Genomic DNA, 11,505 nt, shown 5'->3' with positions numbered 1-11,505 from the left:
ATCAGATAGACACATTTATTTTTGTCAAAGAAAGAAACCTTCTGCAGAAAAGGCCACTACATTTCAATGTAGTGAAACTTCCAACTGGACCAGAAACTCTAAACATTTCTTTCCAGGCCTTTGCTTTCCCAAAGGAAACTGGCTAGTGAAAATTCAGGTAATTGCATCAAATACAGGGATTTCAGAATGAAAGAAGAGGTCCATCAGGACCAGAAAGAGTAGGCAAAGAGTAGGCAAAGAGAAAGCAAAGAGAAGGCAAAGAGAAGGCAAAGAGAAGGCACCTTTCTTTACTCTGTTCAAGCTTCTTGGCATCCTGCTGGGTAATTTACCCCCATTTTGCGGATGCAGAGAGAGCCCAAGGAAAACTTGAAGATGGAAGGGGGCTGAATTCTCACTTTTTTAGTGAAGTCCTAGCTAAGAACAGCCCACCAGAGGGGTGCTGGCTCACTACACAACTAGATACAAGCACTACAACACCCACTCTGTGCTCTGAGTGGGAGCCAGCAGGCGCCGGTGGTGGCCCCGACTGCCACCTGGGTGCTCCTGGGTGCTGTCACCACCTGTCTGGCACCAAGCCCCCCAGCACCCCAGCAGCCCTGAGCCGGGTCTGCCAGCGCAGCCCGGAGCCAGGCTGTCCCCTCATCCCCTCCCACCTCCCCCTCGCCGCCCGCCAGGACTTTGTGTCCTAAAAGCTCATTCTTTCCATAGCGTAAAAAATAAACCAGCATGTGCTCCTCTGCAACGCCGCCCGGCTCCACCACGGCCCCGGGTGGGTTGTTGTTGTCGCCCGGCTCTGCCTCTCCTTAAATAACAGAATTACAGCGGGGCTGATCCTGCGAAGTGCTGAGTAACATCTCGTCCCCAATAATTCAGGCAGGCACTCAGCGCCGCAGCCCGATATTCGCATCCGTGTCCTCCCGGATTATCAGGCTCTCCTCCTCGCTCTCTGCCCGGCCCCTCGGGGAGCAATTATCTGTGAATGAGAACAGAATAACTCTTTTAGCAGAAGGTTTCCACACTCGCGCACAAGGAGCGCTCTGAATGGATTTATCATGCTTGCTAAAAAGGGAGGTGGCAAAAAATCCTCTCCCCCCCATCCCTTCTTTTTTTTTTTTTTTTTTTTCTCCTATATTTTAAGGAGAAATCCCTGAAGCGGCAGCTGTTCCCCGGTGGCTCCACACACCAGGGGGAAAAGAAAAAAAAAAAAAAGAGGGAAAAAAATTAGAAAAAAAAAATGGATATAGTAAAACTTTTTAAGGGAGGCATGAATCGGTTCTTCAGAAAAACAAGGCAGTGGTGCCAACTGGAAATGTTTGCTTTGGGGGTGAGTTAGATGGCTGGCGTCAGCCAGGGCTAAAGACATGCCAGCGGAATGCAATATTGGGGAAGCAGCAGGTCACTCAATCACTGGCAATTTGCCCAGGAGCAACTGGATGCCTTCAGATTTTTTTTTCCTTGTGTGTGCATGTTGCTTTTTTTTTTTTTTTTTTTGCTTTTTTTTGCTCTTTTTTTTTTTTTTTTTTTTTGCTAGGCAAACAGAGCCCCAGCAGGAGTTTTGAGGCTGGGGAGCTGGAGAATGGTATTTCTGAAAGGCACGTTCCTGCAGGAATACCCCCGTGGGTCTGCTGGGCTGCACAGCGGTGACATCTGGCACATCTGGCAGAAGTGGCTGCCTTGGGATGGATGAGGCTGAATCCTGCCTGCTGCTGCAGATGCAGAGCACTGGGCAGCCCCAAAGAGGGGATGGAGCAGTGCTGCCAAAAATACCCTCCAGCAAACTAGAATGTTTTTTTCCTCCAGTAGCAAGAATCAAACACTACAGAAAATACTTTTGTTTATATTTTTGGGAAGCAGCAGGATTTTTTTTTCAAGGTCAATATGCTTTATGGGAGTGGAGAAATGAGGTAAAAGACAAAAAGAAAAATTTCCCCCAATGAACCATGTCCATTAACTCCCCACAGCACAGGAGGAGGGAAAGACCCAACAGGCATTTTTGTCTGCACATCTGTAGTTTTTCATTGCTATATCATTTGTGCAGAGTGCCAGGCTGCACGCAGAGCCCAAATAAACCAGGGAGGGAAAGTGTCCCAGCAGGAGAGGCTCTAAACGAGGTGGTGGCCTGACTTGCAGCAAGCAGCAGCATTAGGGATCTGTCTTTTTTGCTAACTCGGGAAATCAGTGCTCAGCCAGGAGATGAATGCAGCGCAGTCACCAGCACATGTTGGGCTGATGTCGGCCGTGGCAGCTCTCCAGAGGTAAAAAGGAGCAGTAAAATTGCCCTCCTTGTTGCCTTCTCCATCCATATGAATAAAACCCAATGTGTGAGAGGGAGGGCACCTCTTGTGAAAGCAAACCCAAAGACCAAGTTTTACCTGAGACTCCAAACTTGCAGGGTTCAGTCCCACTCTGAAGCATTTTCACACTCAAACAGCACCACCACACCCACCCAGTTTCCACCACTCCACAGGAAAAAGTCACCTGGGAGATTGAGGCTGCAGGAGGAGGAGGAGAGGCAAATTACTGCAAGAACAAATCTCATCAAGCCATGAAAAAATTGGAGAGAAAGCAGAGATATTGGGAGGCAAACCACAGCTATGGTCAGCAGGTGGGGATCCCTGAGGGGTCTCCTAAGCAGGGTCTGTGCTCTTCTGATGATTCCTGACCTGGCAGCTGCCCTTGCAGAGTTGTGACACAGCCACCAGCTCACCCAAGTCCAAAGACCACCAGGCTTTGAACTGAAACATCAGCTCAGGACACAATGCTCACTTGAAATACAGCTTTTCCTCCCCCACACTTTTGGTTTCCAGAGTCATTGGTCCAGCAAAGATGGTTTTAGCCTGATCACTCTTGTGTCTCCATCAACACCTTTCTTTTTACATTTTTGTCCTGATTTTGACTCTTGATCCAGCTATGGGTAGAAGGAACTAAAATGTCCTCAGCATTCAAGGTCTGCATTGCTCTCCTTTTCTGAGTTCATTTCCATCTTATTAAGATGCATCCTTTGAACAAGAGTTTGTCATTAGATCACTGGACCAAGGATTTATTTAATATGGATTGCATTCTCAGGTCAGTCTCCAGCTTCTTGTGTGATCTTGAGAAGAATCTCCTTTACCCAGATCCTGTTGCTGTAAAATGGATATTGTAACTTTTCCTCACTGTGCTTTTTTAAATCTCAAGAAAGAGACTGTTTCACACAAAGTGTATGCACAGCAAAACAGTGACAACTATTTGGTTATATTGTAAAGTATCTTTAACCCTTATTTAACAAAATACCCAAGTTTCTGATAATGTATTGGGGGAAAAAAAACCCATTTCACCAACTCCTTTCCCACATGATAAATTCTTGTAAAGAGTATCACACTGGTGTGTCCAGCCCATACAACTGCTCTAGATGCTGTAGTTGTCTGTTCAACCTTGACACTTAATTGCCTGCAAGTGCCTTAATTGCCTTGTTCTTCCCAGAACACCCTCAGTGTGGTCCAAGGGAGCACTGATGGGCAGTGAGGAAGGAAAGGGAGGACACACTCAATCACTCCAAAGGATAAATGTCACAGTGAGTTCTGACACCCAACCCTGTGTTCCAGGGCCGCAGATTGAGCCAGGGTGGCCAACAGAGACAGGCAGGGCTGAGCCATTTGCTTCTCCTGCCTCAGTGCTGCTGTGTAACTTGGGGAAATAGGTTTTGTTTCCCACGCCTCAGTTTCCCCATCTGGAACAGGGAAATAATTGTCTTGGCTTCTTTTTAAAGGCCTTTCACATGAACAGCCCTTTTAAAGAGGTAAGTTGTATTATAAGCAACGGACTCTCGTGTCTGCCAAGAACCAAAAGTGATATGAGGGAGATGAAATTCAGGCCACCTCATCAGCAAAGCATGTTGACCTGGCCTTCAAGACAAGGTTAGGGCTCTTGGTGAGAGCCCATTCCTTTTTGGGATGGAAAGGAGTGGACATAGACCCAGCACATGCTTTCCTATTATTAGTCATTTGTATCCATGTATTGCTGCAAACGTGTACAGCCCTCAACAACCCACCAAAGCAAGGGCACAGCAGCTCGACCTCACAATGGGGGATGAGGAGAAGCTGCCAGGTAATTTCCCTGTGGCGGCTCGGGCAGGATGGATACAACCAGTCCTCACCAAGCCTGCAAGCCCCAGCAGCTCCATGAGCCCTCAGTGGGACTGGAGAGGGACAGGAGCAGGCAGAGGGACCTGCCTGGGGACCAGCTGGGCATCCCTGGAGGGCCAGGTGGGTGACTCGTGTTTGGCCGGGGGAAACAGGCGAGGTGCAGGCACAGGCGAGGTTCGTGAGGAGCTCACAAACAGGCCTGGAAGCACGGCCGGGAGCTGCTTTGCACGGCAGGGCCAAATCCGTGGCTGGCAGCGCTCCTGGTGTGTTTGTGTAAGGATCCAGCCCTGGCCGCGCTGCGAGGCACCGGCTGCGGGGCTGGCATGCCAGCCTGGAGCCCAGACACCGGGACAGTGCCAGATGCCGGGCATATTTTGTCAGCTGTGCAGGCTGTGAGCTGTCACACGGCGCTGGCCGTGCACCTGTGCGACCCCGAGCCGCTGGAACAGCCGGGAACGGCGCTCGGATCGCTGAGCGCCCGTCCCAGCACGGGGTGAACCGGCCTCACCCCCCGGTAACCCCGGGGCTCTGCTGCAGCTGGCACCCATGCAAATGTTAATGCACCACTGCTTGCTGCTCACCCATGCAAATGTTAATGCACCACTGCTTGCTGCCCACCCACGCAAATGCTAATGCACCACTGCTTGCTGCCCACCCATGCAAATGTTAATGCACCACTGCTTGCTGCCCACCCACGCAAATGTTAATGCACCACTGCTTTCCGCCCATCAGGGTTCAGGCTGAGTGGCCAGCCCGGCTCCACCACACCTGGGTGTAGGGGGATAGAACATAAGAAAATAAAGGTGGTATAGAATGTAATCTTACCCCCTAAAGAGTTGCAGCTGCGTTAATTATTAAAGATTAGGAGCAGGCCTTATTTTAACAGGCCGCAGCTGTAGCCAATAAGAGGAGTGTTATAAAAGAGTGGATTGGTTGGCTGAGGGGAACTGGAGTCAGTGCTTAGAGGAGCTGCCTACAAGAAACATCAAGGAGGTACAAAACTCTAGCAATATCGAACCCTTGCAATGTAGTGACAATAGAACTCAACACCTGGGCACCCCAGATCATGGGATGCCCGAGGTTCCTGGTCCAGGCCCTGGAGCTGATGTGGCTCTAAAGGTCTCCTGATGTAAGTGTTGAATGTTTGGGATCCTCCAAGCAAAGATGAGGCCAGCATCTTTGGAGAAGAGCTAACACAGTGACAACTAACACAAGTGTCTCAGTGTCATGGTTTGATGCTGGTGCAATGTCAGTGCCCCCATGAAAATAAATTCTCCTTAACGTCTGCTGTGCGATGTGATCAGAAATAGAGCAAAGCAGAAGCAAGAGCAAAGTGAAAAAGCCAAGGAAAAAGCAAGAGTTAAGTGTGTTTAGTACCCAAAGGCAAGAGCTGCAGCAGGCACTGACTATTTGGAAGTTAAGATCTTCTCAGACATGGGGGATAGCATGTGAAGGGGTCAGGGAAGGAGGCATTGAGGACAAAACTGCATTTACATATTTTATCACCCCCTCCACAACAACCTGAGGACCAGCCCTGAGCAATCCTTGCACATCCAGAGGACAGGTCCTGCCATGTCCAGACCCTTTGCAGGAAGCACTCAATGGGTGATGGCCTTCCCATTCTCTACCTCCTTTTGCTGTTCACCCAAAGTAAGAGCAATCTGACTAATTACCAGAGCTAATTAGCATCAGGATGAAACATCCAACATGGACTGCAGACTCTTAAGAATTACATTTTGGTGCCATGAGACACATAAAAATTATTTCCCAAGCATCATGTGCACAGCCAGCTATGTGACTTTTCCTCTTTTTCCTCACCAGTTCTTGGTTCTCACATGAAGATGATTTTTAATGCCAAAGCATTGTGCTTCATCTCTCTTTATTTCAGGCCGCAGCCTCACCACATTTTGGACTGGTTGCAACCCATCTGGTTTCACTAATACTTCTAATATAATATTTATAACTAGCTAAGGGCTGATCATATGACGGGTGTAATCCATAAGTCACGTGCCAGTTGTGGTTATTCTACACCTCAAGCCATTTTTCTGTATTTTGGTGTCCATAGCCTGCTGGGGTATTTCTATGTTTTGTCACTGTTGTACCTTTCCATCCTTAAAGAAGGCTGTCTCAGTAATTGAGAGAAAAGGGATCACTTTTTTCCCACCCAAAAGTAGAAAATGAGATGAGAGAACAAACCAAAACCTCTGCTTGCCATCATCTTTGGATTTTCTGAAGGAACTTGTGCTTAGGAAAGTTGTTGAATCTAAACAAAATCATCTTCTCAACAAGTTCCTCCTTCCCGCTGCCAGCAGGATCATCCAACAGAAACCAAAACCAGGTCTGACAGCTTTAGCTCACCCCCAGCCAGCTGTGGCAGCCCAAGTTCATCTTCAGCAGACACAGGACACTTCAGACCATCAGGTGCCAGGGAGGAAGGAAGAATCTCTGTATGAAAGGGGGAGTTCCAGCTGCCTGCAGGTAACTTCCTTCTTGTTCTCTTCGCCCTTCTTACCCCACATTGCCAAGTGAGAGGAATCTCTGGAAAGATGCTCAGACACATCAAGAAATGTTCTTGACCCGTCCCAAATAGCACATCATAAAATACCTTGAAGAAATTTTGGGTGAGACCATATTTGAGGGGGAAAAAAAAACCTAAATAAACAAACAAAACTCCACTTTTTCCTTAGTTTTGAAAAGAATGAATATCATTAGTGTTAAGCCACTGGCACCAGGCTAGGATCTGGCCCCAAGTGGCTGCAGAGGCAGAAGGAGAGTGAATTCTCCCTTTCCACGGGTGCTTACAGTTGGCCACAGCCTGCAAGAGCAAATGATTTAATGATTCATGCTGGCAAGCAGGGAAGGATGACTTCAGGTTTGAGCTTCCCACATCACTTCTAGCAACTCCCCCTGCAGATCCAACACTTCAGTGGCCAAGACCATTGCACAAGGCAGAGCCAAGAGGTGCTGCCTTCTCAGCCTCTGGGGCAGGAGCATTTTGTATTTGGGTTCCCCCCAGACAAAAGAAGGAATGATGAATCTGACTCCATGTTCTCAGAAGGTTAGTTTATTATTTTATGATACTATATTATATTAAAGAATAGTATACTATATTATAGTAAAGATTACAGAAAGGATACTTACAGAATGCTAAAAAGATAATAATGAAAACTCGTGACTCTCTCCAGAGCCCCGACACAGCTTGGCCCTGATTGGCCAAAGAGTGAAAACAACTCACAGCAGAACCCAATGAAACAATCACCTGTGGGTAAACAATCTCCAAACACATTCCACATGAGCACAACACAGGAGAAGCAAATGAGATAACGTTTGTTTTGATTTTTCTCTGAGGCTTCTCAGCTTCCCAGGAGAAAAATCCTGGGTGAAGGGATTTTTCAGGAAATGTGAATGCCACAGGAGCACGAAGCTGGGTCCCCACGTGGCACATGGGAATCCAACAGCAAAGCAGAGGCTGTGCATCAAGCCCAGGAGAAGCTAAACCTCTCCTTTTTATGCAGAGCCTTTCAGCAGCAACAGCCTCTTCACCGTGGGTCATTTTATTCAGAACACAGTAATGGGATTAAGGAGCTCTTCACTGCTTGGATCGCTTCACAGAGGGAGGATCCAAAATCAACTGATGGAAAACAGGATAAGTCCTCCTGCAGAGGGAGCAGGATTGTTTGTGGAACAGAACGATCAAACAATGACGCTGAGCACTTCAAACCTGCCATGCCTGGAGTACCCAACCCTGGGGGCACTGGGCACAGTGTCAGGGCTTGGTTGGGACCCCATGGGGGGTCCTGTGGGGCTCTCTGTGCTTGAAGGTAGCAGAGGTGACAGGGAAAAGGAGCAGTCATCCTCTCAGGCAAATCTCACCTGTGAACCTCAGGGCTGGAGGCTCAACTCCCACGAGGAGCTCTTGAAGCAACTTAAAAACCTGAATTGCCCCAGGACTTGTGACTGAGCAATCCCAAATAACACATCCACCATCATCTGAGTGTGGTGTTTGTGAGGTCCCCAGGAGGTGAGAGATGAGGAATCTGACTCCATGTTCTCAGAAGGCTGATTTATTATTTTATTATATTTATATTATATTAAAGAATACTATACTAGAACTATACTAAAGAATACAGAAAGGATACATCAGAAGGCTTCACAAGAATGATAATGAAAGCTGGTGACTGACTCCTCAGTCTGACACAGCTGGCTGTGATTGGTCATTAAGTAAAAACAATTCACATGAAACCAATCAAACATGCACCTGTTGGTAAACAATGTCCAGACCACATTCCAAAGCAGCAAACACAGGAGAAGCAAATCAGATAATTATTACTTACATTTTTCTCAGAGGCTTCTCAACTTCCCAGGAGAAATCCTGGCAAAGGGATTTTTCCAGAAAATATCACAGTGACAATATGAGGATGTACAAAACACTCCTCTCCACTGCAGAGCTGGGTTTCCCCTTCCCCACAGACACCACATGGCCTTGCACCTTGCACAAACCCTATCTCCAAAGAGAAAGGCACTCTCAAATTCCTGCAGTATCTAGCTTGCCAAACTAATTTTCTGGTTCATCCAGCCCTCATGGGATTTGGCACTGGAGAGGGAGAATTGGCTGAGCAGCAGCAGCAGCAGGCACCTAGAGCTTGTGACAGGAGAGCAAGGCAAATTTTGGAAACCCATCAGGCCTCCACCATCAAGAACAGGAGTCACTCAACCAACCTCTCCAAGAGCCTTCGTGGGTGAAAATATTTTACACTAAAGGCAGTCATACATTTAACATGTACACATTATTTCAACTCTGACAAGTTTTAGGGGCTTGTCAGAAATTATTATCAGAGGCTTTGTACATGTCTTGTTTTTCTTCATTCTCTCCCACGACAGGGAGTGAAGTCTTGCGACAGTCAAGACCTTACTAAGGGTTTCCAATGTTCACACAGAGCTTGACACCTCAAAGTTACATTATTCAGGGTCTTCTTCATCTGGAAGAGTGAATGGACTATAGCTGGTCTGAAAAATTCAGTTTTCTTCTCTCACAAAAATTCTGACTTTTGCTTAAAATAAATAGAGACAGCTAAAAATAAACTTTCTGCTTTTAGATATACAACTTCAGTAAACATCTGAAATTTCATGCCAGAAAGAGACACTTTCCAAGGAAAAAAATATTGCTTAATCCACAAAGGCATTTTCTGACAGAAAGCATTTGAGAGGTAAATATTTTGGAGCAGCCCTGGAAATGCTCTTTTGCCTGGATCAGTGCAGTGCACATTGCCTATTTTAACTATCAGTTGGAACACAGAGATCTGGACCTTTAAATAGAGAAATCTTTATTATCCTCCCTTCCAGGTAAGCTCCATAATAGATCCTCAGAATGATTCTATGCTTTCCTCACATCCCATTTCCACCTTGATTGTGACTAGGTTTGATATTTATCGTGATACATCTGTGGATTTGAAAGCAAATTACAATCTCAGGAATGTATCAGGGGCTCTGAATGTCATTAGGAGCAATCAGTAGCAGGAAAAGGGTTTTAAGTTAGGGTAAATGTGAAAATTAAAGAGCCTCAATGTCTTGTTTGACTGTGTATCATGTTTGGCTCTGCTCAAAGGTGGGTGGAAAGCACGGGAATAAAAATGTCCACATGCACACTGGAGTCAGATCCACAGCACATATTTCACCAGGCTCCTGTTTCAGGGCAGCCAAGGTTGGCTTTCTGATCAGCTCAGCCCCAGAACCACAAAGAGAAACATTATCAGCTCTTTCTGGTGTGCTAATATCCAATTTATTTTTCAGCAGTGCAATTTCCTGCCTGCTCTTTGAACAGCTATCAAAGGACAAGACACCAGATCATGGCAGACATTCTTCTAGTGCTGACATCTGCTAAACAAGTCAGTCTGTTCCTATACAGCCCACTCAGTGCATCCTAAAATATTTTATAAGCCACCAGTGAAACAGGCAATGGTAATGTGGGTCCCTGACCTTTATTTGAGCCACCTTGATGTTCAGTGCAGATGGGGAATCACAATCCAGCAGCCAGAATTTCTGGGTCCACTCAGTTTAGGGTTTCTGTTACCTCCAAACCCAATGAAATCCACTTAACGCCATCTGGCACTCCATATCCTTCACAGTTTTTCATCTGAGAGCATTGGCAAATCTGCCTATGAAACTTAATCCAAAAACCTCTGAAAACCAATGCAAAGACAGTTTTGGATCATGTCTAAAAGTGCAAGGCTTTATTTAGAAAACTGCTTTCTACAGCTTTGCTGGAAGGTGTTCGTCCTTTGAACAAGCTCTCAACCAGCAGCAAACATATTCCAAAAAAACATCTGGACACCTAGGAAAAGGTTGGTCCCATTGCATTTAGAGAAGACCAGAAGTATCACTGCTAAGCCATTGCTCAAACTCATATGTGTCAGCTCTGTGGCTATTTTTGCTTTCGGTGACACCATTGATACCATGAATAAATATCAACGTGTTTCACAAACATAGGCAAGTACAGCAAGGGACTACTCACAGCCCATTTTCAGAGTTATTCATGGAACCTGAAGTCTCTGTGTCACTGCCTCTCATGTCCTCTCTGGCTGTGTCCCAAAATATTTCCCATACCGGTGCTGACTTCTGCCTTAGTTTTGAGGTCTGCAGCCAGGGAGGAAAAAAAAAAAGTGCCTGAGCACCTGGTTGTTTTCTTGAAGGTTTGGTTGCAGGTTTGCCTCAAGCAGTCACTGTTTAAGGAGTTCTTTTCATTGCTTTCTGCTCCCTACCATCCCTCTGGGTTGTGATTGTGTCTCCTGAGCATGACCTCTCCTACCCCTGGTCCACATCTCCCTGACTTCATTCCCATCCCATCTGTCCTTGTCCTGGGTCCTCACCTGTGCCACTGCTCTTATCAATCTTCAACTTAATCCCAGGATAAACTTTTATTTTCTTCTTGAAAGAGTTCCTAGATGTATTTTGGCCAAATCTTCAGCTCATCATCTTGCTTATCCAGACCACTGTATTCTTCAAATTCATATCCATTGACCACATTTATGTTTTTTTATTCACTTCTTATAAGCCCTGCCCAATCCTGGCCACCTTTCTGAGACTCTCAGCCTAATTTCTCTTTCCCTGTATTCTTTTGGTACAGTGTTCAGCAGGGCCCTGATCAGGATGGAAGTGAGAAGTTCACAGACCAAACTGTCAGAAAGTTGATAATGCCCACAGAGTATGCATTTATGTGCTGTGAAACATGTTAGGAGGCCAAGGTGGAGAAACTGTATTGAAAAACTGCCTTGAATTTTGGCAGGGGTTGTATTTTATATCATATTAAATGTAGGAAGACATTTACTGACTCGTACTAACCCAAGTCATGCATTAAACTGATGTATTGGTTACCAGTCACATC

The sequence above is a fragment of the Agelaius tricolor genome, unplaced genomic scaffold (assembly GCF_023055355.1).
Source record: "Agelaius tricolor isolate 1412-34295 unplaced genomic scaffold, bAgeTri1.0.p SCAF_24, whole genome shotgun sequence".
In the NCBI taxonomy this organism is placed as follows: Eukaryota; Metazoa; Chordata; class Aves; order Passeriformes; family Icteridae; genus Agelaius; species Agelaius tricolor.
Note: the sequence above shows the minus strand (reverse complement) of the source record.